The 24,822-nt window shown below is 45.0% G+C and overlaps 1 long non-coding RNA gene across 1 annotated transcript; it reads left to right on the forward strand.

Moving 5' to 3' along the window:
• Positions 1-5,249: 5,249 nt before the first annotated feature.
• On the forward strand, positions 5,250-19,412 carry LOC128342145 (uncharacterized). The gene is made up of 3 exons (XR_008314800.1): positions 5,250-6,611; positions 7,924-8,516; positions 16,919-19,412. It is a non-coding gene; the product is annotated as an uncharacterized LOC128342145 (long non-coding RNA).
• The last annotated feature ends 5,410 nt before the right edge of the window (positions 19,413-24,822 follow it).

A 24,822-nucleotide genomic window follows, 5' to 3' on the forward strand; every position in this document is an offset into this window, starting at 1 on the left:
CTATATCTGGACAATCATCTGTACGAAATGGATGCGAAACAAACTCCTGGATTGCCAAGTATTGGTCTCCACCTTCTGTCATTCAGGTTTTCATTTCAGTCTTAAATCCAGTCAAGGCCTGCATGTAAATCTGAATGCAGTACCAACTTTGACAGATTTATTTTGTCACAATATATGCAGCGTTGGTCCAATTAGTGTTTATATTGGGACAATGTATTTGGAATATAAAAGAGAGTGCTTTACAACTGAATTAATTTCTATTTCATGAATATAGTACAGAAGAGTGGGGGACTAGATTTCAGTTCTGGAACTGAAAAGACAACATTGCATAAGACAAATACACAGATCTCTCTGTGTGTATGTGTGTGTGTGTGTGTGTGTGTGTGTGTATATATATATATATATATATATATATATATATATATATATATATATATATAAATAAATTACTTAAAGAGCCCAATAAAAGTAGGGTATGCAGCCCAAGCATCTAACCAAGATAAAACAATAGATTGTTCTTTATGGATTATTAAAGGGAATCCCATGTATAAACTATGATGACAATCAGAAGAAAGCATCATAAGCTGTAAATATGTATCTGTAGAACAGCTACTAGAAATAGGCCAATAACCATTTTAGGTAGAATATGGATTAAAAAAATTCTTATGCATTTACACTACATTTCCTCTGCTGCCACAACCCACAGCTCCAGATCAGCATACGCATGAAAAGCTACATATCAGAGAAAGAGTCTGATTGGGCATGCTCTTTCTAGCCAAATGTGGGCTATAGCCCTTCTCCCAGATGTATTGTCCATCTCCAGGAATGTTTTCTTTTTAAACAAGGAGGAAACTTCCAAAACCGTGATCTTGCAGCTGCATACTGAAATGCTACAATCCCCAAAGGATTATCCCCAGTTTGAGAAATCCATAATGCTGGGGAGAGTTGAAGGCAAGAGAAGAAGAGGACGACCAGCAGCAAGGTGGATGGACTCGATTATGACAGCAATGAATGCACCATTGAGAGACCTTAAAGGCCAAGTTGAAGACAGATCATCCTGGAGAGAATCTCTCTATGTGGTTACTAAGAGTTGACACCAACTTGACGGCACTTAACCAACCAACCAACCAACCAACCAACCAACCAACCAACCAACCAGGATTGCCCTAAAATCTGAAAGATGCAAATATATATTTTTTAAAGGATCCGAAATCTGAAATGAGCTGCACAGGGCTCCTTAATCCTGATTAAACTTTTTAAACCAGGATCCTTTTAATTGTGTAAACTCAGACTCTGTCATGTTCAAAACCCAGCCCTCCATTTATTGCACCACACTTGGCTCTTGGAAATGTGAGTTTTTACTAGAGTTGTATGGAAACTTTTTCCAACTTTGTTTCCCTCAAACATAGGGGCTTGGGGAGGGGAGGCAGGGAAGGCATAAGATTTAGTGTCATGCGAGGGCAGCTGGGGCGGAGAGCGCCGCCACCACACAATGGCAGCTGCGGGGGGGGGGGGCTGCCATTGAAACAGGAAACTGCGGTGAGCAGTGGAGAAGCAGATATGGGCCTGCTCTCTCCCCTTTTAAAGGTCCCTGGGCTATGCTGCAAATCGCTGATTGAACTGCAATTCGTGCACATCCCTACATCTGTCTGTATTTATGGGCTACTAAAATGTTTGCCATATTTTTCATCCAGACCTCCTTTTCTGCATGTCATCATGAAGCAATCACAGAGAAAGTAAGGCTGCCTGTTCCATCTCTTTGAGTTTTTATTTTAAAGGTGCACACCAGCAGCCGGGAGTATGATCACTGCTACTGGTAAGTTTGCTTCACCCTTTGCCATGTTGCTGCTGTCACCACTACTTCTTCTTCTTCTTCTTCTACTACTACTACTACTACTATTATTACTACAGGTTTCTGAAATACCTCCTTACTGCCACAGCCTATGAACATGGTGGCAAAGTTTTGAGGTGTGTGTATTGTCTCATGACCAGTGTTTTGTATTTCTGCAAACATACCTGAGTTGATGTGTTCACTCTAACTTTACCCAATGTCCCAGTGTGGTTATTCATGATGCCCTGAGCTCTCTGCAGAAGCAAACTCCAAAATGAAAAACTCTTTAACCTCCCAGTCTCCCTTCTCCATTATCCTATCATTATTCAGGGAACAAATGTTCGGGGTGGATACCTCGAGAAGGTATTTAATTTCACACTAATTTTTTACTTGAGATCTGGTACAGTACCCTTCCATGTGACCTTAATAGTGATGAAAGGAAGAAATTTACGGGATAGATCAGAGAAATTTGCCAACAGTTTTATTGCTATGTGTAAAAGATGTAAATCTGCTTCGAAGTCAAATTCATCCACACCTTTAAGGCGGCACTAAATGGATTCAGTCAGCCTTGACAAATTAACCTATCTGAAGCAGTACAAATCACATAATTCAGTATTAGCACATTTTACTGGAAATTGCACATATCCAAATTGTTGGTAATTTCACATGCATAATTTACAAGTGCAATGATTTAATTCTATGGACAGGGAGAGATTAAAATTAAATTTGTCCTTTCCTCTCCTGACAAAATAGTACTTGAATGAGCAATAAGGGCAGGGGGGGGGGCAGAGAAGTTTGCTTGCCATTGTATCATAGCCCATCTTTGAACATTAAATACACATTAAGGTCGTTCACATGACCTAATAGAGTGGGTCTGGGGAGGGTGGAGGGAAAGGGAGGATTGTACTTACTTTCCCCCCAGAGGATCCTCGTCTTCTTCTTGGCAGTGCTGTTCACACACCCATATGAGCCGTGCTGCTGGCAGTGGCATGGCTATCTGGAGGCCCGGAAAACACAGCACGGCCTCTAGAATTCCCACAATGCACCCCATGAGGAGTGCGGTGCATTGGGGGATTTTTCCACTGCCAGGCGCTCTAGCCACCCAGCTTTATAAACACTTGGGCTACAGACAGCCCATTCACATCCTTCTACCTCAGTATAAGCCTGGGTACAGAACTTGGGCTACACAGTGGGGCAGTGCCAGGCAGACCCAGCACTCTTGCATGAGTAGCCCTACCCTGGCTTATGTGAATGACCTCATTGTCTTTGAAATTTTTGTTTGCCTGTATTAGGCATTGAATCTGAGAGAGAGTGGCTGACACACTGCACAGCATTCCATCTGCCTTGTAACAAAACATGAGCCCATTGTGCAAGAGCACCTTGTGCCAACATGACAAATTGAACAAGCCCATTTGCACAATTGCCGGACATTATTTCCAATGGCTGTCGATTGCAGAACTGCAATTGTGCAATTTCCCATGTTTGTGGAAGAGGGCTCTTGCACAACAGCATGCATGCTTTGTTACAAGGCAGATGGAACATTGCACAAAATGTAAGTCACTATTTCCGTGACCATGAATTGCAGGTTTATACTAGCTTTTTCGATGGCACAACTTACTTACTTAACTAGCATTTTATTGTTTCGCAAAACAAAGTCCTCTTCAGTTCATATTAGCTGTGACTATACATTTTTGCTAGAATCCTGAAATCCCCACTTTTGACAGGTTAAATCAACATGTGAAGTTTCAGATAACCCAGATCATTTCCTTGATCCTTGTGTGATACTCTAAGACAGATGTAGGCAGGCTTCAGGCTTGTGGGATCTACTTTCTTTGCTTTTCACTAGAAGGTTGGAGTTTGCCAACTGGAGCCAGGTCCAAAACAGTAGCTTGCGGGGCAGACATATAAAAGCATTAAGGAACACGGTGCTTCTGAACACCTGTTCAACCCAGACATTTGTTTTCTGAATCAGATCTTTGCTCACAGCCTTGTCACACCAAAATCCATTCTTGATTTACCCCCAAACATTCTTCATTTCAGCAACCTAACTTGAGGTAGGGGAGAAAGGACTTTTTGTTGCTGTTACTGGATGTCACAAACCCTTCATTGCCTACTGCAAATCAACCAGAGATCTACCAGTAAGTCCTGATCTACCTTTTGCCCTGCTCTAAGCAGTACAAGTTCTCTAAGCTCTACACCAGGGGCAGGTAACCTCGGTTCTTTAGCTGTTGCTGAACTACAACTCCCATAATCCCCAACTGCAATTTATTGTGGATGGGATGATGGGAGTTATAGTGCACTAGCCTAGGTGGAGAGCCAAGGTTGCCTGTTGCTACTCTACACCATGCTGGTCCTCCAGAAGTGGACAAAGACATGATAACTCGGCAAGACCATCACGAACAGTGCCAGGCTATTACACTGAATACACTGTTTTATATGATACTTAATTCATATTTACTCTTGCACCTGCCACTTTGCAGAGTTCACACTACCATAACAGTATTCATATTTAGCTTCAAATTGGCATGTTTATGTGAAATTTATTTATTTATTTATTTATTTATTTATTTATTTATTTAACACATTTTTATACTGCCCAAAATGCAAGTTCTCTGTATTTACATCTTCAGATCATTTAAATGTGTATTATCCTATTACAGGGCAGTTTACAAATTAGTTAAAATATTTGGATTTAAGCCAAATTAATCATGCTGACTTCACATAGGTCTATACTTGCTAGAATCCAAGCTTTGTGGATGAAATTGTTAATTAATTACACTGTTGAAAAACGTTGTGGATTGCCAGTGGGATTTATCCAGATTCGCACTTCCATGTCTGAAGGCAGAATTTGTCCTTCTGGATATGGTTACTGACATCTATTGCCCATGAAGGTGAAATTCAGTTAGCTATAGCTGCTAAAATAACAGTACAACCTGTCAGATGCAGTCCAATTTGCTGGATCCATTTTGTTTGAGACACTAGGGAAATATTGCATTCCCCAGTTCAGCAAGTTTCAGCTACAGTCTATATTTCTCCTTTAAAAAGGTTGCTAAGTTGGTGAAGGAGAGACAGACAGAGAGAGAATGAACATTTTTCTAGAGAAACTAAAGACTTCCCATAACAACTGAGCTGTTGACTCTGGCTGAAGTTGTGGTTTTTTGTTTTTTGTTTTTAAAAATAAATAAATCTAAGAGACAGAAATATGAACAGGTGTCCAGACTCAACCAGACCTGAACCCCAAAGCCTCCACTGGGGTGGAAGAGGAGCTGTCTCCTGAAGAAGCCACTAACCACGACCACAGGAGTTGAAGAACAGCCAGAGCTCACCTGAGGATGAGAAGCTTGAGATCTATTCTCGGGGGGATCTGACATCCCTCTGACCTTGGTCCTCCTTCAAACCCCCCTCATCACTCCAGGACCCCAAGAGCAGCAGCAGGTTGATGTTCAGAATTGGCAGAGCAGTGACTGCCAGGCTGGCCAAGTCCTCCTTTCTGATTGGCCTTGTTGGCGGGAGGAGGAGGAAGCAGATGCAGGCACAGACCTTGGATAGGAGCGAGCTAACTTCAGCTTGCCCTCCAGTGTTCCTGACTCCAGCCTTGAATTGTGGTAGTGGGATGGCTTGTCTGAACCATGCCTCAACATGCAGATTAAATACTACCAATATTTCATCCACATGTTAACTGCCCAGAGACGAAGGTTTGGGGCAGTGTACAAATTTGATAGATGATGATGATGATGATGATGATGATGATGATGATGATGTTGAGGGCAGGGTGATGAACCACTCACTCGCATGATTTGGCAACAGTGGGATGTGTGAGGAAGACACCCACACCCACACACACACCTATGTTCCTCCTCCTGTGATTAAGACAGTTGGTTGAGATTCACTGAACCAGCCCCTAGATACCTAAGCTCATATTGGTGGACAGAGCTTATTGCTTGATTGAAACTAGGCAATCTTTGAGTTCATGTAGATATGTCAGTTGTCTTTAGTTGAAGATGTTCCAGTTTCCAATTAAATATCGCCCCCCCCCCCAGTTTAACACAGAATTTTAGGATGCCTAGAAATGAAGAGCTTAACAATTACAGGCAGGAAATTCTGAGCTGAAGTTTATTTCAGTTCTGAAGCAAAATTTCACAGTCTATAGTGCTGGATTTGGGTTTTCACTACAGAGTGACAGCAGACCCTTAGTGGTAGTTTCATCTGGAGCTGTTTGATTGAAAGATTAAGGGCTGAACTGCTAATCTGGAGAGCAATTCTCAGAGGAGATGCAAAATTTGTATCTATTAAGGGCAAGGTGCCCCTGAAATTGCAATCTGTTGCTTTGTCAGAAGCTTTGCATCTGGGGAATACAGCTTTCTAGCTTTTCCACAATGGGTGTGTGTGTGCATGTGTGGGTGAAATCTACATGAAAGGTACACAAATAACACACAAGTGAGATATATTATAGGAAAGACCACTGAGATATTAAGGGGGGGGGAACCACACACAGAAGCTCTGTACCGTAGCAAAACTGGAGGAAAGGAATGTTACTATGTTCCAGTGATTAAAGTGAATGCTAACAAATTGCAGATGTACCAGAATAATTACACCATTTCATAGGTTAGTGATTTCTAATTAAAAAAAAAAGTAACTGTACATGTGAGAAAGAAACAAGCTGTTCTTGGAACAATTTTCTCACAGGAAACCAACACATTCATCATTGGAATGGTGCTTCATCAAGAAATTGTGAAATCTCCAGAAGCTGCTAGTAGAACTCCACCAGAGGTACACCTAGGTAATTTTTGAGCCTGGACCTAGCAGCCTTCCCCCACACCCCTCGAGTGCAAGCACCAGGGATCAGGATCCCCACTTGCCATCCAATGAAGAGACAAGGAAGTCATTTTAAGCATGCTCCCCCTCCACTTTTGATTAGCTAAATAACATCTGGAGCGGTGTATTCATGTTAAGAGATCTTGAAGAGCAGTCCAAATGAAGGGGCTGCCCCTCCGCAAAACATGACTTTTCATCCAGTGTCTCCCTGCGCCCCATTGGCAGGGCCCTAGGGTTTAATAACTGCAGGCTAGGCAGGGGAGGAGGAATCAGTGGTTAGGTTTTTTGTTTAATACACCCCCCGCAAAAAAACCCCCAAAACCCAACATGGCATGGAGCTGTAATAGTGTGGGAAGCTTCGCTGGTTGAATTTCTGCCTGCCCTTCAGCTCTTAAAGAGAATAAGGTTTTTGAACCCTCTAGCAACCCTGCTTGAGGTATATTTGGCTGACTGACCACAAACTCCTCTGGGAGAGGAACCGCAGAGCCACCTCCTGGCTTTTCAGAAGGCACAGGTAACATGCAAATGGCAAGACTGCCCACTTCCTGCCCTTCCTGGGGCCTCCCCTGCCAACCTCATTTCCTCTGCACATGGCAGAAGCGTGGACCTTCCCTTCCTCTCTGGCACAGCAACCTGTCTGACTTGTCTAGGCGCAGAAAACACCTGGCCGGCCTCAACTGCAGCCCTACTATCATGCCAGTGCCAGCACACTCTGTTCCCTCGTGAGCTGCCTGGCTGGCTCGCACAAGATGCACCACATGTAGGCGTCATGTCACGTGCTCCAACTCATCGCTCCCTCTCACACTGCGCAGGCAGGCTTCCTGCTGTGTCTGGGTGGGGAAGCGACTCTGGTTGCTCCTGCTCATTCCCCACCTAGACAGGCCTGGGCCCACTACAACTGCCACCCATGGTGGACTCAGGCCTCAGCTGGCAACTGTAGTGCACGCAGCACGAGTGGACATTGGGTGGACTACTGGCCGGCCGCAGCCCACCCTCAGTAGCACAGTCATGTGCTCAGCTGATGGCCGCCAGGTGCAGCGTGGGCAGGCAGTGGCGCCCCGCAGCCCACCCCTTGGAGCCGGAACTTTCAATGGAGAATTTGGGAGCCCCAGGGGGTGTGGGGGAACGGGCTTCCAGGAGGAAGGGTGCCCCAAATGCTACTACTTGGTACCTCCCACAGCATCCCAACTTATCAAATTTCCACGAAAGGGTAGGGTCCTTTGTCTCAAAGTGAAATGTGGCAATCCAAACAATACAATCTGCCTATGTTTCTACAGGACGACCAGTTGTTCTGCATGCTCCAGAAGCCTGTTTACATTTCCTGCCTAGGAGGTGGTGGTAGTGGTAAAGGGACTGCATCCATCATTGGAACCTGGGAACAGGTATCGTTCTATGCACAATGTCATTTATTGGAACCCTCTGTGCAAATTCAAACAGGTTTTCAAATAGAGGCTGGATGGCTATACTGTATCCCAGGAATGCTGTAATAGTTGCCTGCTCTGAACAGGGAAAGGACTAGAAGATCTCCAAAGTCCCTTCAGTTCTGTGATTCAGATACTAGACACTGTGTAATTGGTTGCAAAGCCACAGGGACATCAAGAAGGGACCTGGGTGCAGGATAAGATCTGAAGGCAGCAAACATGCTGAATTTTGGTACGTATCGGAATGGCCAGGACCTAGCCAGGAGGCCACCTGGGAGTTCTGTGTACGCTGACAGCCTTGATTTCCCTGGAGAAAATAAAGGCGAGTGAAGAAGCTTCAAAGATCAAGGACAAAACTTGCCAGGCAGCAGCACAGGGCAAGTTTCGATGATGAGAAGAGGAGACAGAGACAGCACACTATGAAACTATTACCACCTTCTTCTACAAATGTAAGTGGAAAGCTTGCTTGTCAGGAAGAATGATGATATGAACAGAATGGTGGTACCTTTAACTTTTGACGCATGTTCCCATCTAGTGAAGAAGAGCATAGGGAAACATTAGCATCTATTGGAAAATGTCCCAGGGTCTAAGGATATTCCACTGTTTACTTATAAACATACCTACAATTTGAAGATATATTTGTGCACAGTAAAGTGAGAAAGGATAAAGCCCTTGAGATAAGCACTATAGATGGGTCCAGACGCAGGGGACAATGTCCATGTGGCAGGTGTAATGTCTGCTCAAAATGGATAAAATTAGACAAGTTTTAGAACCCTAGGAATGAGAACCCTGGAACAGAGCATAGCGGACAAGGATAGCAAACAGGATGTTGGAGTTTAGCAGGAGTTTAGCAGGAAGTGTGCCGAGGAGCCTGGAACAAGCCCCTGTGATTACAAGGAGCCTGGTGGAGAAGAGAACATAAGTACAAATCCCTCCCTCATATTCTTGAGAAAAGCTGTTTGGACAGTTAAATAGCTGACCATTACAGCTGAGACCTATCCTTCTAAGAACTATCTCTAAATACTGTAGACAGCCAACAAAACCAGTTTGAAGATAGAAAGTCAGCAGGCAAGGGAGCACTTCCCAGTGTATTGCACAGAGTGCTACATGTATGACTCTTTACCCCATGGGCAGAAGTCATGGGTGTGTGCTCAGTGCAATGAGCTCCTGGCTCTCAGGGAACAAATTTGTTCACTTGAGACAAAGGTGGTAGATCTAGAGAAGCTCAGAGAGACAGAGAAGCATGTGGATGAGACCTTCAGGGTCATGGGAGAGGCATCCCACTCCAGGGCTGACAGCTCCTCTGCTGTCAGGGGGAAAGAAGGTCTTGGGGAAGGAGGACATCGGTCTGAGTAAGAGAGAAATGCTCCTTTAGAAGGGACCCCTTCAGTGGAAGATGAGCCCATATCCTCTCGCACAGGGGATACTCCTCCAGGGGGTGAGGGCCTCCTTGTGATTCGATCATTAGAGGTATAGAGAGATGGGTTTGTGACCCACGTGTTGACTGCATGGTGACTTGCCTGCTTGGTGTGAAGGTTGGGGACATCACACAGCATCTAGGTAGGCTCTTAGGCAATGCTGCGGAGGAGATAGCTGTCGTGGTGTACGTCGGCACCAGTGATGTGGGGAAATGTAGTTGGGAGGCCCTGGAAGCCAAATTTAGGCTGATAGGTAGCATATTGAAGTCCAGGACCCCCAAGGTAGCATTCTCAGAAATGCTACCTCTTCCACGCACAGGTACAGTGAGACAGGCAGAGCTGAGGAGTTTCAATGAATGGATGAGACGGTGCCGGGAGGAGGGGTTTAGATTTGTTAGGCCCTAGGATACATTTTGGGTCAAGCAAGGCCTGTACAAAAGGGACGGACTGCACTTGAACCAGACTGGTGGCGCTTAAAATAGAAAAGATTGCAGAGCAGCTTTTAAAATGATGCCTGGGGAACAGCCGACAGGAGCTGGGCAGTATTTGATTTGGCAAATGCCATCCTTTCAAGTGCGTAGGGACAAAGGATTAAGATAAAATCTTTCAGGGTACAGAGCAGAACCACATAAAGAGCATACAGAAGCCTGTGCCAGCTGGTCAAAGAGTCAAAAGAAAGATAACATACACCAGGTGAGAGATTCAGAGTATAGGTGCTTATATGCCAATGCCAACAGCCTCTGAACCAAGATGGGTGAGCTGGAGTGCTTGGTTGCTAATGCAGAAATAGATATAGTGGGCATAACAGAAACATGGTGGAACAGTGAGAACCAGTGGGGTACTGTTATCCCTGGATATAAACTCTATAGATAGGACAGGGAGGGGCGCCTTGGAGGTAGAGTAGCACTGTATGTTAAAGAAGGGATAGAATCTACCATGCTAGAAAACCTAGGTGGACCGGAGTCCTCCACAGAAACCCTGTGGGCGACAATACAAGGCCTGAAAGGAAATGTGCTACTGGAGACGTGCCCTCCGGATCAAGCCTGATTGAAATTGGTCTAGATAATCTAATAATCTAGATAATCAGTATCCTCTGCCGTGAAGATTATCTAGATAATCTAGATAATAATGTCTAGATAATCTGATAATCTAGATAATCAGATAAATAATTTCTGATTGAAATGGGTCTAGATAATCCCCCAAGAGTGTCTGCAGCTGGTCAAACACTATATGTTCAAGCACCTTGCCCAGGAAGGAAATATTGGGCACATGCCTACAGTTGTTTACATCCTCTGAGTCCAGACTAGGTTTCTTTAGGAGTGGTCAAGTGCTAGTAAAAACAATGATTTATATGGACTGCTCAGATGGGAAGCTTTTTTTGGCAGGAAGGTTCTGACACTGGTAATTATCAATGAGGTATGTGCAGAATATTCTGCACTTGGAACAGAATATTCTTGAAATGAAGGGCCTGTTCCAAGCTCAGAATGGAACAGGCTAGGGTTTCTTAACCTTGGGCCCCCAGATGTTGTTGGACTACAGCTCCCAGAATTCTCTGCTGCAATGGCTTTTGCTTGGGGATTATGGGAGTTGTAGTCCAACAACATCTGGGGGCCCAAGGTTAAGAAACCCTGGAACAGGCCATTTCTAGTTGGAACGTTCCAAGCACCATTTTGGACTCCAAATTGATACTCTCCTGGCTTCTGCATCTATGCTGCGCCAGTCCTGCAGCATCAGCACATCTCATGAATGAGTGCTTCATTAGTCAGGATGCTGGCCTGTGTACACAACACTGAGCTCAATGGATTGATGGTCTGACTCAGTGTAAGACATCTTCCCATGTAACCTGCACCCCCACCGAGAGGTGCTCTTACCTCCGGACCTTGGGGCACCGGCCTATGGCCGCCTGTCTTGGGGGGGGGGCTCCAAATGTCCTGGCAGGCCTCTTGCCACCACCCTGCACCCTCCTTGCCACTTCCCCGCCACACTGATCTTTGCTATTGCAGCAGTCATGTGTAGGGATGTGCACAAAACTGGTTTGCCCGGTTCGGTTCAAATTCGAACCAGGTTCAAACCAGGAGGGGGTGGTTCGGTTTTGGTTTTGCTTGAACCTCCCCCTGGTTCAGTTTGAATTTGAACCGGTTTGAACTGATTCAAACCGGTTCAAACTGGTTTGAACTGGTTCAGACACCCAAAAATTGGTAGGATGGTAGCTGGCACCCAGGGGTACCTTCCACCCAAACCCAAAAGCAATTGGACACTCGTACAATTTTTTTAATGGATTTTTGAAAATTATTTCTATTTTTTTCTCATAGGATATAATGGGACTACAACCAGCGCATTATTCCTTATTGTGGAGCACCCATGGGTGCCAACAACCATGCAAACCCCGAAGCAATCAGACACCCCTATGATTTTTTATGAATATTTGAAATATTTTCAATTATTTTTCTCATAGGGTATAATAGGACCTGCACCAGCCCATATCCCCTATTGTGGAGCATCTAGGGGCACAAAAGTGGGGTAGGTGGTAGAAAATCAGGGGTGCCTACTATCCACAAAGTTCCAAGGCAATCGGACACTCCTCTGATTATTGGTGAATTTTAAAATTATTTTGGAATTCCTCATAGAGAATAATGAGGATTGCAGCAAATGTATAGCTTCACATCAGGGAGAAAGGGGTGTCCTAGAGTGGAGTGTGGTGGGTGGTAGTTCCCAGGGTGGGCAAGGAAGCTATCAGAATTATTTGAAAGGAATTGGGCAAAAGGCTGATTTTTAAGTGATTTTTGAAGTTTAGTGACTTTAAGGTTTTTCTCCATAAAGAAGCATGGAGGTGTCAGCAAATGTATAGCTTCACATCGGGGGGAAAGGGGTGTCCAAGAGCAGAGTGTGGTGGGTGGTAGTGCCCAAGGGGGGGCCAGGTAGTTATTTGAAAGGAATTGGGCAAAGGGCTGATTTTTAAGTGATTTTTGAAGTTTATGTGTCTTTAAGGTTAGCAATGAGAGTGGATTCATAGTTTGTCATTGAAAATCTTATATGCTACCAAAGAATCTACACTCAGAACACTTCAGAAACAACAAAACCCAGTACCCCAGGGGTTACAACCCATGGAGGTGGTTGGCACCCTTGCTCTGGGCCACCCCAGCACCCCCCAAGTGCAGCTATGAGGCTGCTGAAACCTACATTCTTCTCTATGGAAAAAAACCTTAAAGCCACTTGTGGGGTTCTGGGGTGGCCCAGAGTGAGTGGTGGTCTAGTGCAAAGAGGGTGCCAACCACCCCCATGGGTTGCTAACCCATGGGGTACTGGGTTTTGTTGTTTCGGAAGTGTTCTGAGTGTAGATTCTTTGGTAGCATATAAGATTTTCAATGACAAACCATGAATCCACTCTCATTGCTAACCTTAAAGACACATAAACGTCAAAAATCACTTAAAAATCAGCCCTTTGACCAATTCCTTTCAAATAATTCTGATAGCTTCCTTGCCCACCCTAGGAACTACCACCCACCACACTCTGCTCTACAACACCCCTTTCCCCCTGACGTGAAGCTATACATTTGCTGCAATCCTAATTATTCCCTATGAGGAATTCAAAAATACTTTACCAATTCACCAATAATAAGAGGAGTGTCCAATTGCCTTGGGGTTTTGTGGGTGGTAGGCACCCCTGGTTGTCTACTACCCACCCCGCTTTTGTGCCCTTAGGTGCTCCACAATAGGGGATATGGACTGGTTCTGGTCCCATTATACTCTATGAGAAAAATAATTGAAAATATTTCAAATATTCATAAAAAATCATAGTACTGTACAATTGCTTCAGGGTTTGGGTGGTTGTTGGCACCCATGATTGCTCCACAATAATATATAATGACCTGGTTCTAGTCCCATTATAACCTATGAGAAAAAAAAACCAATTTCCAAAAATTCTTAAAATATCTTACGAGTGTCCGATTGTTTTGGGGTTTGGGTGGCAGGTACCCCTGGGTGCCAGCTACCATCCTACCAATTTTTGGATATCCAAACCAGTTCAAACCAGTTTGAACCGGTTCGAATCGAACCACCCCCTAGTTCAGTTCGAATTCGAACCTGAAGCTTGAACCTGATGGCTGGTTCGGTTCGAATTTGAACCTTCGAACCACCCTGGTTTGAATTTGAACTGGTTCGAATTCGAACCGGTTCGCGCATCCCTAGTCATGTGTGTGGCTGGGGTGGGATGGGGGGTGAGCTGCGCAGGCCTCCCCTGTGGTGGTGGTGGGCTCAGCGGCTGGTGGGCCTGTCTGTCCTGTGTGTTGGTGCAGGTGGATGCTCCATTGGCAAACGGGCCAGACCACCTCTCCCCGCTGCATCCCTAGGGCAGAGCGGTGGTTGCGAGAATCATTGTGCAGCAGAGAGGATGAATCAGGCAGGCATCTGAGCACAGTGTGGGCACCTTCTGCAATCCATTCAGGCATTGTATATCCCTGCTAACTTGGCAAAGAGGCACCTTTTAGCGTGGTGATTCTCTTTATTTAGCAGGGGGAGAGTAATTGGCCCTATCCACCTGCAGCACAGTACCTCCAGTGACTGTTGCTGGTGTCTATCTCATGTTTCCTTTAGATTGTGAGCCGCCTTTGGGGACAGGGAGCCATCTTGTTTATTTATTATTTCTCTGTGTAAACTGCCCTGAGCCATTTTTGGAAGAGCAGTATAGAAATTGAATGAATGAATGAAGGAAGGAAGGCTTCTGATCACTGCCATTGTTACATGCGGCCGATGTAGGAACCTGAGCTGCATCTCTGGCAAGAGATAAATAGCCCCTGACAGTGCCTCCTCACCAGGGGATCGCCTCCAATTGCACGCGGCAGACACTCCCAGACCAGTGTTGCTCTCTTTTCTGCAATCAGCCATCGCTCATTTGCTTGGCCCCGTTCCTCCCTTTTAGGTTTCTCTGCCTCTCTCCTCCTCCTCCTCCTCCTCCCTACCCCATCCCCCGCCCATCCACCCTTCAGTGTTGGAATCCTTGATCATCCTGCTTCTTTTGCTTAAACACAGTGAGGGGTTCAGAGCCGTGACTGATCTTTTCTTGGCCACCTCGGTGTTCAAAGCTAACTTGGCACTGAGTCCTGGAAAAACCCCACACAACTAAGATCCATAAGGGAAAACCTGTGGATTCACGAAGAGCCTCGCTCTGCAAATCAGCTAAGCCAGTGGTTTTTCACAAACCCCTAAAGGGTGTCTGGATCTGCTAACTACCCTGAGCCACAAAAGACCCAAGAGTTTTCAGTCCCCACCCCACCTAGCCCCTTGCTTTGCCTTAATGATTTTGTGGATCTGAGTTGTTCATTTAATCTCTCAAACTAACTGGTCTGTAAAACTGCAGATTTCAGGGTGAAGTGGGAAAGACTCGAGCAGAGCCATTCTGGATATGTTGACTCAGAAGTAAGCCCCAATGACTCTCATGTAGGTGTGGATAAGAGTCAGTGCTTCAAGAAGCAAGAGCTCAGGGCTCCGTGGACGCAGACATTTGGAGGCCCCCAAAGGTTTCTTAAAAAAATGCAGGGGGTGGGGTTTACAGGGGGTCTCATGGTGTGGTGGTGGTGGACTCCGAAGCTTTCAGGTCCAGATGCCAAAATCACCTAGGTGCGCCACTGCCCCTACCCCTACCCTCAAGAACTGTCTGGATATACTCTCAAATTATACACATAGCCTTAAAACTAGAACTGCCTTTTAACCAATTAATTGATTAGTCAATTACACATTTTAAATTCTGCAAATTGTCAAAACACAAAAAAGAAAGCCCATTTGAGATACAGAAGGACGAGACTGCTTACAGCTTAATAAATGAAAGTGACTACTATTTAGGAGGAAAGGCCATCCTTAATATGTTCTTTCCCACTGCCTATTATGCTAACACCTTAGAACCGAAATAGCCTGGGAGGGAACAAAAAAACAAAAATGTCCTCAACTGGCAGCACCACAGATTAAAATCTGCTCTCACCTATTAAAATAGATTTAACAGTCAACTAGAGCGTCAGCTGCTTAATTTACCCAATGAAACTGATTTAAGTTTGCTGTCCTATGTGTCATCTGTTTAAAGTTGGCCTGCAAGTTGAAAAATCCACACCGGTGTTTGTACATCACAGTTTAAATGGAGTTATGCACAGCTATCTTGGCAGGCCTCTCCATGCAAGCCTGTGGCAGGATTTCTCCTTGTTTAAAGGAAGAGAGTGACAGGAAAGCTGGACTGTACTTAAGGGGACAGTACACAGTTAATTCACTATGCTTGGAAATAATACACCCTGATTATAACAGGGAAATGCAGATCCTGTTATATTCCAGGGCAAGAAATATTTAGACACAGTCCCTACTTATTTTTACATTCATATCCCACTTTTCCAAGGAACCCAGAGCAGTGCACATGGTTATGTTTATTCTCACAATGACCCTGTGAGGTAGGTTAGACTGAGAGATATGTTTCCGGCCCAGAGATACCCAGGGAAGTTCATGGCTGAACAGGGAACTGAACTTAGTTCTCCCCGGTCTTAGTCCAACACTCTAACCCAGGGCTGTCAGCCTGCGGATCTTCACTGCTGTTAGCCTACACTCCCATCACCTCTGGCTACTGACCACTGTGACTGGGGAGGAGGGGTGTTGTAGGCCTACAACAGCTGGAGGGACGCAGTCTGACATCCCTGTTCTAACAATGAGACCACACTGGCTCTCCAGTTTATATGCCATTTCTGAGTTGCAAGAGGTGTCCTGTTAAACAACTGCATTGCTTTGAAATAACAGTTGCAAGGATTGTGGCTTCAAACTCAAAATCTGTTGCTCTGGTAGCATTTGCATGTAATGTGGAACCGTGTCTCCAATGGACCCACGGTTCCACTGCCCACCCACCAGTCTCCTGACTGAATTCTGACATATGGAGAGCAGGGAGGCTGCAGTTAGCAAGACTACAGAGAGGTTGTGTGGGCTTCCTTCTTTCATGAAGGACAGCCAATGACAGCCAGAGAGAGAGAGGAGCTTCCTTCCTCAACTCCGGTTTGGGGGAATACAGCATGTGTTTCCAAATTCGTATGTAATGCATGCTGAATTAAACCTTGGGTTGGGGTGATGAAACGCACTACAACCCAAGGTTACAAATTGGAGTCCAGAGAGCAGAACCTTGGGTCACTCTCCACGCAGGACTGGAGTTCCAAGGAGCTGTCCTCATTTTAGACATAATGGTCCAGAAATCTCTGGCCCCTTCAACTCCAATTCCATGTTACATGTGAATGCAGCCTATCTGTGCCTAAATATTCCTTAAACATATGACAATACAGGATATGCAGTTTGCTATTATAATGATAGCTGCAGGCTTTATAATCATTTTCTTTGGAAAGCTGAATCAGTTAAAGTTCTAAATAATTTCATTTATCTCTATGAATTCTTCTTCTCCCTCACCCTCTCAACATCAGCATCTCCAGGAAACTACATCACCACTGACTTCCCTGCAGGTATGTTTAGGTTTCAACCTTCCCAAGTCAGTGGAAGAAAAAGACAGTGACTGGACTATTGCAACCCAGGGAGGACAAGATGTATAGGGGAAGGAAGGGGACACTTGACTCAAGGTTTCCCTTTTCAGCATCTTGTGTTCATTGGCTGACTTACCGCGCAAGGTTCCATCTGCCTTGCAATGGAAAATGCATGCAGTTGCACAAGAGTGCTCTAGTGTATACATGGGAAATTGTGAAAACATAGTTGTGCAATTGGCAGTAATTATTTTCAGTAGCCATGAATCACACAACTGCATTTGCACATTTCCCCACATTTGCATAAGTGCACTCTGCACAATTGCACACACGTCCCATTGCAAGGCAGATGGAACATTATGCAGTATGTCAGTCACTGTTCTTTTTGCTCAAAAAGAAAGAAAGAGAAGAGTGTGATAGGTGAAAAGGAATGACTCAACAAGGTTTCAGCTAGTGAGCCATCAAATGGCACCCACCTGCTTGATAGTTTCTCCTTACTGGGATTTCTTTTATTTTTCCATTTTTTCCTATGATTGTAAAGGTGTTTGCATTGTAGGCATCTGTCAAGAACATTGCATACTTCTGTTACTACATAGATTACAAAATCCTAGCCATAATGCCTCTAGCAGCATCTGACCTGAAGCGTCTGAGGAGAGCAAGGCAGCAAATAAATATCGCATCCATCCCATCCATGATTCAGGTGACGGTAAATCATTATTAGCCCTCCAGCTTAATATGTAGTTGGCCTTGCTTTGCTGGCAGGCAATAAAATTATCCATCCCCATTAAGAATCCCAGCTTCTACAGCTTTCTCCCCCAAAGGAACAGCTGTGGTTATTTGAAGAAATCATAAAATGCTTTAGCAAAACAATAAAGAGGATTACTGAGTTCCTCATCAAAATACCTTGGCTCTAGCCAAGTTAAGAAACCTCTACACTATGTTCCCAACCTGGTTTCATTTAGCTCCAGGATATGAAATGTTGGCCTGATAAAGCAGGACATACATATTTGATATTTTAGCTTCAGGTTTGTTCTTTCCTTCTCAGAAGCTAAATCATCGGGGTGGAGAGACATCAGATGGCAATAAATTGGCCTCTTTCCATGAAGTGTGCATCATTAATGAGGAGCAAGCCCTAACCTCCTAGTTCCATAGGCCAGTTTGCACAGGGGCTCATAAAGAAACCCTCCAGCAGCACCTCTGCGGTGGCAAGAAAAAGCTGAGCACGACTGGAAGAATGACAGCTGCTGGGAGGGGGCTGGTAATGGGTGCTCTGCAGTAGGGATGTGCAAACCGGCTGTTTGGTTCGAACCCAGACAGTATTCGAACCGACCCGACCAGGTCTCAGGTTTGGCTGAACTGGGTTTGGTCCGGTTTGGCCACTGAACCAGGCCAAACCAGTTCACAGGCCGATTCAGGGGTATACTTGTAAAGGGGAATCCAGCAAGGATTCCCCTTTTCAAGTAAAGCGGGCATTCCCTATCCTAAAGGCCAGGGGGTGAGAGGCAAGAGAATGAGTACTGTGTACCTTATGAGGCTGCTGTGGAGGTGGTGGAGGTGGTAAAGAGACACTGGATGTGGTGGGAGCAGCGGCGGGGGGTGGGGGCTCCTCCAAGCCTCCTGTTGGCCTCTTGAATGATAGTCCGGCCGACAGCCGGCCTGGGATGTCATTTGGGAGGCTGGCGGGGGGCTTGGAGGAGTCCCTGCAGTTACGCCCACCACATCCGTTGTATCTCCGCTGCCTCCACAGTGGTCTCTCATGCTGCTGCAGCAGCCTCCTAAAAAAAAAAAAAAAAGTCCCCATTCTCTCCCCAATTTCCTTGCCAGATTCCCCTTTACAAGTATACCCCCAATCCAGCACACAAACTAGTTCTCAGAACTGGGACTGCTCCGGTTCAAACTTGGACTGCCCAAACCGGGCTGGTTCAATTAGAACTGTGGTTCAAATTGAGCGGATTCACACGTCTCGTCTCTACAGGTAGCTGCTGCTACAGTCATCCAGTGGTTCTTCGTCCACCTGTAGAGGTTTGTTCATACGCTTCCATTTGAACCCATCTTTTCAGCCTGGCTTTTAATAATATTTTGTTGGTTTTAAATGATTTTTAAAATGATTTTTTATCTTAATATTTTAACTGCTTTTTGTTGTATTCTATTCTGTAATCTTTTGCACTTTGTTTATTTGGACATTTGTGCTAATGGGGATCCTGCAGTGACTGTGGAGGAGGAGTCAAGAGAAAAAGGGAGGGAAAGCAGAAGGAGAAAATGGAGTTGTTGCTGAATAAACCTTTAGTTAAATCTACTTACGATTCCCGTATGTGTATGAGGGAAGCAGCTATAAAACACTGTTATATGTTTTATGTGAAATGAAAATTTGATTTAAAGTGCCCTGAGGCATTCTGGGTTGGGCAGTATATAAATGAATAAATAAATACATACAGAAATAAATTTATCTTCAGAAGGTAGACTATCACTTTTGTATCTTTTGTATCTTCTGGTTCTTAGACATGTAGGTACTAAATCCAAAGGCAGACAAAGCAATTAAGTGGACCCTAAAACCCTAAAATACTGCGTTGGGATGTTTTCCCTCACTCTCATTGCCTGTGGCTACAGTCCTCATTTCCACCCTCTGCCGCCCTGCTGTTCTGCTGCTGTTGTCAGCTGCGTGAGGGGAAAGTATTGCCAGTGTCTGACATGATGCGGAAAATTACTCAAAGTAGTCTCACTGGAATCAAAAGGACAAGTTAGGCCTTGTCTAACTTGTCTTTTTAATTTCAGTGAATGACTTGGAGTAATTTTCCTCCTCATGTCAGCCAGTTTCATCCTCATGATGGTGGCTGTACACTGGCAGAAGAAGCCACAATAAATATCAGAAGCAGTACTGATGGCAATGGGGGCAGGAGCCACTCAGCACAAGGATCTTTCTTAATTCCAAATCACATTGGGTAGCAGGTATGGGGCAGCAGATCCAAAATGGCCGGTTTCAAAATTGATTTGGATCTTATTTGAAGCCCTAATGGCTGCATTTGTACATAACGCGGAACTGCGAGACCAATGAACCTGCGGTTCTGCTACCTCCCGCTCGCCTGTCCGAATTCAGACATCATGTAGAGTACTCTCTGCAGTCAGTGACACTGCAGCCAGCCCACACAGCCAATCACGGCCAAAGTTGAGGGTGGAGGGGGCACAGCCTGCAGTTCCAAATTTGGATGCAACACAGGCTGCATCTAACATTGGGTTGCAGCGACAAATCTCAGTACAACCCGAGGGTTCAAATTGGAGTTTAAAAATGATAACCTTGGGTTGGCCACCACATTGAACCAGAGTTGCATACATTCACACATAACGGTAAGAATACTTCTGCCCTACACACTTCGGTTCCGCTTTATGTGCAAATATGGCAAATATTTTGCTTTTCATCTGGTTGTCTTCATTTCAAGTGCAACCACATTTATTCACCAAAGTTCCCTGAACAGCATGGGTAGAATAAAGGAGAACTACCACTGACACGGACATCTTTCCAATACCTGAGCTTCTATGTGACTCTTATCCGAAGAGCCACTGGTGGCGCAGTGGTAAAACTGCCGCCCTGTAACCAGAAGGTTACAAGTTCGATCCTGACCAGGGGCTCAAGGTTGACTCAGCCTTCCATCCTTCCGAGGTCGGTAAAATGAGTACCCAGAATGTTGGGGGCAATATGCTAAATCATTGTAAACCGCTTAGAGAGCTCCGGCTATAGAGCGGTATATAAATGTAAGTGCTATTGCTATTGCTATTCTAGATGAAGGACAGCACCTCCTTCAAAGAGCTCAGCTGCTTTGCAAACTGAGGTGAACATGTTGCTGCTCTTCTATATTGCTCATTTTGTTTGACTCCTTTGCCATCCTTTGCTCCTTGTCTTACGTTGACAACTTAATACTGCTTATTGAGGGCCAGCCATGATCCAGACACATGAAGAGGGCCAGGGCCAGAACATATCAGCCCTGTTGTCACTGAAGGAAATCCTGACATGCTGTCAGGGTGACCTTCAATCACATGTGGGGCTGTTTATCCAAATAGCCCCTGAACATATATTCCACAACCCTGTTTAAACATTACACATTTTATATGTACCCTTGACGACATTTATTTATTTATTTAACATTTTATATCCCGCTCTTCCTCTAAGGAGCCCAGAGTTATGCACTACATACTTGAGTTTCTCTTTCACAACAACCCTGTGAAGTAGGCTAGGCTGAGAGAGAAGTGACTGGCCCAGAGTCACCCAGCGAGTCTCACGGCTGAATGGGGATTTGAACTCGGGTCTCCCCGGTCCTAGTCCAGCACTCTAACCACTACACTGTGTTGGCTCCTTATATTTAGATAGATAACCAGAAAATATGATGTCTGTGGAGGCCCTATGTTCAACAGCCCAGTAGATCAGGCTTGAAGGCATCTTGTTTCTTCAGGAAATCTTGCCCAGTATTCTTCATATTGTGATCTAACCTGCCTGTAACTGGGATCCAGTTCTTTCTAGTATACTCTGAGCATCTTCCTGATTAATACCCAACATATTCTGTAGATCTCATCTACTATGTTGGCTTCTGTGTACGTATACTAGAGGGAATTTGAGCCAGCATCCTCCCCAGGAGATGGTGTAGCTGATGGCAGCAAACACACGCTCCGACATTTACAAACCTGCCTCACATGCTCTTTTTGCAGCTTTGGGAGATGGAGGGCAGGGGATGCTTGTTTTTGAGGTTAAAGATCTTCCCGGAGAGATTTATAGTGAGAAGGGGGGAAAGAATCTTCTGAGAAAAATGAATATCCTTGATCCTCAGCTAATACATTTGTAAAAATTGACAAGTACTGGATATGCTGCCAGGCAGAATAAAAACCTTTCCAGTTTCCTGCCAAGTGATGCTGCAGGACAATAAATAACTAAGTCATATTAGCACACCCCTATTTCTTTCTTGCTGGTTTTTGAGCTGCAGACTGGTGGTGTCCTGTAATTGGAAGCCTTGCATGGAGTTCTGAGTGGAGGGTGGTGCTGTTGGAAGGGCTTCATCCACATTAAAAAAAATTTGATATTGTAGGATTGGTAAAGCAAACCCAAATGAACACCTGGGGGCCCCATCTTAGAATAGGATGAAGAGCTATTATCAGCCACTTATGGGCCACTTCACATGGCACTGCAGATACAGCAGTGATTGACTAGTGTGGCAGTGATGCAACAATCAGTGATTGACGAGTGATGCAGGCCACTCCAGGGTGGCCTGCATCCTCCATCGCCTCCAACACAAAGACAGCTGCAGCAGCTGCAGGTAGTGAGCAGCACCAAGGAGTCCATCCAAGGCTCTCCCTCCTCCTGCTGAATGCAGGAACCTCCAGAAGTCTTGCAAGTGGGGACTTCACATACCACATACCACCTAAGCCTGATAGATAGATAGATAGATAGATAGATAGATAGATAGATAGATAGATAGATAGATAGATAGATAATGTTGAAGAAGTTGGGAAAAACCAACAAGGGGTCACTGAAAGCTTAGAAATTTGGGAAGAGTTACTGACTGGCTCAAACTCTTTTTGTTTCCTGGTGGTTGTTCTCGAAAAGGTTTTAGGATGCTCATAAAGACAGAGCAAACAAACCACAAAATGCAATATAATGTACTTCTTCCCAAGAAGACATGTCGGGATTATGAAGCCACAGGGATTCAGTACAGAACTGAATCAAAGCTAAGAAATGAACACTTCAAATGATGAGGGAAAATGAGAAAACCCAGAAAGGACACAGAAATATTCTAAACTCCAAATGCAGCAATTGTTTCCACTGCTGGAATCTAAATAGGTGGGGGGAGAGAAGGGGGAAGGAGGGGGCAGTATGTTGGAACATAATTGTTGTGACTTCGAAAGAAAATTAATCAGCTAGCAAACTGTCATCTGTTTTGTGGCCTCCATTTACATCTCATTTGTAGTGTTCACCTAATATTTGCAGTGTACTTCCAAGATAACCAGGATTCTGCATTTTAATTTCATTAAATGAAAAAAGAAATGCACACATGGGAATACACACACACACACACACACACACACACACACACGGTCAAGGTTAGGGAAATGCCTTCACTCATATGGATGTTCCTGAGTACTAAGTTAATCCAATGGTTCTGTTCCTTTGGTGGGAAGCCAAGCGGGTGGCAGAGGTGCCATTTTTTATATTTCAGGAGATGGGGCCGGGGTGCACTTAGGTAATTTTGGTGCCTGGACCACCCCCACCACTAGGCCCCCCTCCGCAAGGCCCCCCCAACCAGCTTTGGGGGGCCTCCTTCAGCCACCCTGTGCCTGCCCCACTGCTGCCACGCCGTGCTGTACCTCTGTGGTTTTTGTGCTTAATTTAAGCTGCCATGTGCGATGCTGAGGGGCGGTGGTCAGGGGTGGGTCAGGGGGTGAGCCAAGCAGGTCTTGCTCCCCCACCTCAGGTGCTGGCAGCTGAAGCAACAACTGAGCCGGTCTGTTCAGCCCAGCAAGCTCTTGATAATTATGAGGTGCTTCCTCGTGCCTGCACAGTTGAAATAGATTGTTGCAAGCCCCTAGAGTCATGGGACTTTATCCCTACAGGCCTTGCTTCTTTATCAGTTAGTGGCTTCCATTGTTTTGGCAGCACTGTGATGACCTGATAATCTTAAGGGGGAATCCTGGGCCAAGAAGCACTGTGTAGTTGTGGTGAGGCTGAATGTCACATATTGATTGAACTAACCACCCATTTCCTTGGCTGCTAGCTTCTAGTATTGCAAGTTAATGTCGCTCAGACATGCAAACTAATCTCATTCATGTTTCTCTGCTCCCATTCAGCCCAATTCTACATCATGTTTACTCAAAAGTAAATCCCATTGGCTTACATATTGTGCAGAGAACTGCAGACTGAAGGAAGAGATGTGTGCATTGCTTGCAGTGAACTCTGAAGTTCATGATAATATACACTTCCCTCCTCACATGCACCATGTGCACCTATGTAGGTAAAATGACATCTGTGAAGCAGGCCTTACCATCCTTACATAATCATTCCACTTTGTGCTCCTTTGGTGGCATTTCCCCTTAAGGTAAACTTGCTGTGGGTACATTTATTAGGCCTAACACTTCTTCCCCCATTGCACTGAATTTTAATATTTGATTTCCAACCATTTCCCATCTACAGTTCTCTGTGCGTGACAATGAGTTCAAGTGTGTAATTCTGAAAACTCAATGCTTTGCCTTGGGTCACACACACAAGCAGAGAGCCCAGGAGGCCTCACTTCCTGATCCAGTCTGCAAGATGCTCTGTATATTAAATGCATTATTCTCCAGAGCATACCACACGTTTATGGAAAAGTATCCATCTGATATTTCCCTGATCCTTTCAGAGTTGTGGCTTCTAAGAAAATATTTTGGCTTCCCCCGCTGTTCTCTCCAGGCTGAATACCATTACTTATCCTAAAAATAATATATATGATCCTAAGTAAACCTTGCTCTCTCACATTTTACAGGCAAAAGCAGGGACAGGCTGGTAACATCTCCATTCTCATACCAAGGATCACTACCCAAGGCCTGCTGTTATTACACACTGCAAATGGCTCTACCCTGTCGTCTGCTATAGGCTGTCTGTATTCACTTACTGTCTTCCACTGATTTAAAATCCAAGAGGCTGATGGATTTGGGGGTGAAATATATACCAGGTAAAACATAATTGTCCTACAAGGGCTGACATGATGGCCAAGCCCTACGGAGATGGGAGGGACTTGTGAGGCTGCTGTTGTAGACTCGGAAGCAGCAGTGCCACTGTAGAGTGGTAGCACTAAAAGCACTACCATATTTCTTCTCATTGCCATGCATAGGAAATG

This window comes from Hemicordylus capensis, chromosome 2 (genome assembly GCF_027244095.1).
Source record: "Hemicordylus capensis ecotype Gifberg chromosome 2, rHemCap1.1.pri, whole genome shotgun sequence".
In the NCBI taxonomy this organism is placed as follows: Eukaryota; Metazoa; Chordata; class Lepidosauria; order Squamata; family Cordylidae; genus Hemicordylus; species Hemicordylus capensis.